The sequence below is a fragment of the Moschus berezovskii genome, chromosome 14 (assembly GCF_049115385.1).
Source record: "Moschus berezovskii isolate FMDL1 chromosome 14, NW_MosBer_1.0, whole genome shotgun sequence".
Classification (NCBI taxonomy): domain Eukaryota; kingdom Metazoa; phylum Chordata; class Mammalia; order Artiodactyla; family Moschidae; genus Moschus; species Moschus berezovskii.
Genome location: NC_142473.1, coordinates 49,155,874 through 49,159,961, shown reverse-complemented (window position 1 = coordinate 49,159,961; position 4,088 = coordinate 49,155,874). Strand labels below are relative to the sequence as shown.

The 4,088-nt window shown below is 40.9% G+C and overlaps 1 pseudogene; it reads right to left on the bottom strand.

The window, feature by feature from the left end:
* Window positions 1–337: 337 nt before the first annotated feature.
* Window positions 338–820, bottom strand: LOC129553567 (pyrroline-5-carboxylate reductase 1, mitochondrial pseudogene; annotated as a pseudogene).
* Between the last annotated feature and the right edge of the window lie 3,268 nt (window positions 821–4,088).

Here is a 4,088-nt window from a genome sequence, read left to right as displayed (position 1 = left end):
TTTATTTTTGCTTTTATTTCCAGTATTCTGGGAGGTGGGTCTTGGAGGGTCCTGCTGTGATTTATGTCAGAGAGTGTTTTGCCTACGTTCTCCTCTAGGAGTTTTATAGTTTCTGGTCTTACATTTAGCTCTCTAATCCATTTTGAGTTTATTTTGGTGTATGATGTTAGGAAGTGTTCTAGTTTCATTCTTTTACAAGTGGCTGACCAGTTTTCCCAGCACCACTTGTTAAAGAGACTGTCTTTTCTCCATTTTATATTCTTGCCTCCTTTGTCAAAGATAAGGTGTCCATAGGTGCGTGGGTTTATCTCTGGGCTTTCTATTTTGTTCCATTGATCTATATTTCTGTCTTTATGCCAGTACCATACTGTATTGACGACTGTGGCTTTGTTGCATACACTGTGGCCCCACGACGGGCGTGTTGGTCATGCAGTGGATGACTTTGGGAGCTGGCTGGAACGCTGTCAGCTTCTTCTGGATGGAGCTGATGGTAACACCGGCTGCACAGGACACCACGATGTGACGAGCCTCAATGTCGGCAGTGATCTCATCCAGGATGAAGGGGATGATGTGTGGCTTCACGGCCAGGAAAAGCACATCGCTATGCTGCACGGTCTCCTTGTTGTGGGGCGTTAGGTTCACCCCCATCTTCCTGAGGGCAGAAACGGTGGCCAGGTCCATGTCTGGAGAACTGGCCATTATCTTGTGGGCAGCCACAACACCTGCTGCTGTGAAGCCCTTGGCCAGGGCAAAGGCCAACTGACCAGCCCTGATGAAGCCCACGCTCATGGTGTCTGGAGGTCTGTGCCCACCGCCCTCTCAGCTGGAACCGGGTGTGTCGCCCCCAGTCTGCAGCGCCGCGCCCGCCAGGCGGCACCTACTCCCGGGGGCCTGATTACATATTCTATATAGCTATTACATTATCACTTTTCAGAAAACATTTAAAAAGAAGTGTGTTATGTATTTAAATGGAAAATATTTTAATAAAAGTATTGAAAGAAAAAAATGTTAAATTATTCAAATATATCTTCATTTGTCTTTGGCTAACTTATGAGTCAAATATTATACTAAAATCTCTCATCATTATTCTAAAAGCTCTCCTATTTTTTTATTTTGTTTTATATATTTTGATCCTACATATTTTCCCCAGAGGTGTTCATGCTAATTAACTTGTTAATTGTTGAAGCTGGGGACTGGGTACATAGAAGTTCATTACCACATTCTGTCCACTTTTGGAACATTGTGAACTTTTTCATAATAAAAAGAGAACCTCATTCTGTATTGTACCATTAGCCTGTATAAAGAGAAGACTGGGTTTCCAAAGATGCAGACACTGAGACAAAGGTAAGTAAGTACACAATAGTTATTTTTGAAATACAGGGAAAACCTCTGTGTATTCATTTATGTGCAGAGAATAGATTTATTTTAGTACATGTTCTGAATATTTGAAAATTAAAAGTATGTGGTTTCTGCAAGAGGTGGAACTAAGGGTGTAATAGCAATAATGGCAACCACCATGCATTTAAATTGCTCTAGATAGATGCAGGCTAAAATGATAGATTTTTTTTAATGTATCTCATCATCTCAGAGGATCTGTCAGCACAATATGAAGGAAAGAAAATAAATTCAATGTAAAATAAAGAATATAAAATAAAATAGAATCTCAATATAGAGAACATAAAAAAACAACAGTTACAATAATTCTACCACAAATGTAAAAACCAAACAAGTTGTATCTAGTTTACATATATAAACTTACACAACATTCCTGCCTCCCTCAGTTCAGTTCAGTCGCTCAGTCGTGTCCGACTCTCCACGACCCCATGAATCACAGCACACCAGGCCTCCCTGTCCATCACCAACTCCCGGAGTTCACTCAAACTCATGTCCATCGAGTCGGTGATGCCATCCAGCCATCTCATTCTCTGTCATCCCTGTCTCCTCCCACCCCCAATCCAAAATCAAAGTTGTATCACGAACACAAATAAGGAAATAAGGGTCCCCTCTGATCAGAGCTGTACTCCGAAAAACTGCATAATTATTAAAGCTATTATTTTAAAAACCTAGAAAATAATAAACAAATTGCACATTTAACTGAAAATGTTTTAGAAGGAACAAAATATAAAAATGTGTAAATAAGAAGCTATGGTTAAAAAAAGAAAACAAAGCATTAGAAAACAGGAAAATGATAGAATATACAAATAACTCTAGAAGCTGGGTTTTTATTTAAAAATTCAGTAAATAAGAACACCTCTAGAAAATCTAACCAAGGAAAAAGTTAAACTTGAAAAGAAACTAGGAAGAGGTTGTACAATAAAAACTGACAATTTAACGAGAATATGAGAACACATTCCAGGCCTCTAGATGAAAAGGACATCTTTTTTGGATGTTAGTTCTAGAAGGTCTTATAGGTCTTCATAGAACCATTCAACTTCAGTTTCTTCAGGATTACTGGTTGGGGCATAGCCTTGGATTACTGTGATATTGAATGGTTTGCCTTGGAAGTGAACAGAAATCATTCAGTAAATTTTGAGGTTGTACACAAGTACTGCATTTTGGACTCCTTTGTTGACTATGAGGGCTACTCCATTTCTTCTAAGGGATTCTTGCCCACAGTAGTAGATATAATGGTCATCTGAATTAAATTTGCCCATTCCAGTCTATTTTAGTTCACTGATTCCTAAAATGTTGATATTCACTCCTGCCATCTCCTGTTTCACCACTTCCAATTTACCTTGATTCATGGACCTAACATTCCAGGTTCCTATGCAACACTGTTCTTCACACCATCAGACTTTACTTCCATCACCAGTCACATCCACAGCTGGGCACTGTTTTTGCCTCGGCTCCATCTCTTCATTCTTTCTGGAGTTATTTCTCCACTGTTCTCCAGGAGTATATTGGGCATCTACCGATTTGGGGAGTTCATCTTTCAGTGTCATATCTTTTTGCCTTTTCATACTATTCATGGGGTTCTCAAGGCAAGAATACTGAAGTGGTGTGCCATTCCCTTCTCTGTTTTGTCAGAACTCTCCATCATCTTGGGTGACCCTACATAGCATGACTCATAGTTTCATTGAGTTAGACAAGGCTGTAATCCATATGACCAGTTTGATTAGCTTTCCATGACTGTGGTTTTTGTTTCTGTCTGCCCTCTGATGGATAAAGATAAGAGGCTTATGGAAGCTTCCTGATGGGAGAGACTGACTGTGGGGGAAACTGGGTCTTGTTCTGATGGGCAGGGCCATGCTCAGTTCAGTTCAGTTCAGTTCAGTCACTCAGTCGTGTCCGACTCTCCGTGATCCCATGAATCACAGCACGCCAGGCCTCCCTGTCCATCACCAACTCCCGGAGTTCACTCAAACTCATGTCCACAGAGTCGGTGATGCCATCCAGCCATCTCATTCTCGGTCATCCCCTTCTCCTCCCGTCCCCAACCTTTCCCAGCATCAGAGTCTTTTCCAGTGAGTCAACTCGTCGCATGAGGTGGCCAAAGTATTGCAGTTTCAGCTTTAGCATCAGTTCTTCCAATGAACACCCAGGATTGATCTCCCTTAGAACGGACTGGTTGGATCTCCTTGCAGTACAAGGGACTCTCAAGAGTCTTCTTCAACACCACAGTTCAAAAGCATCAATTCTTCAGTGATCAGCTTTCTTCAGAGTCCAACTCTCACATCCATACATGACCATGGGAAAAACCATAGCCTTGACTAGACGGACCTTTGTTGGCAAAGTAATGTCTCTGCTTTTTAATATACTATCAAGGTTGGTCATAACTTTCCTTCCAAGGAGTAAGCGTCTTTTAATTTCATGGCTGCAATCAGCACCTGCAGTGATTTTGGAGCCCAAAAAAATAAAGTCTGACACTTTTTCCACTGTTTTTCCATCTATTTCCTATGAAGTGATGGGACCAGATGCCATGATCTTTGTTTTCTGAATGTTGAGCTTCAAGCCAACCTTTTCACTCTCCTCTTTCACTTTCATCAAGAGACTTTTGAGTTCCTCTTCACTTTCTGTCATAAGGGTAGTGTCATTTGCATATCTGAGGTTATTGATATTTCTCCCAGCAATCTTGATTCCAGCTTGTG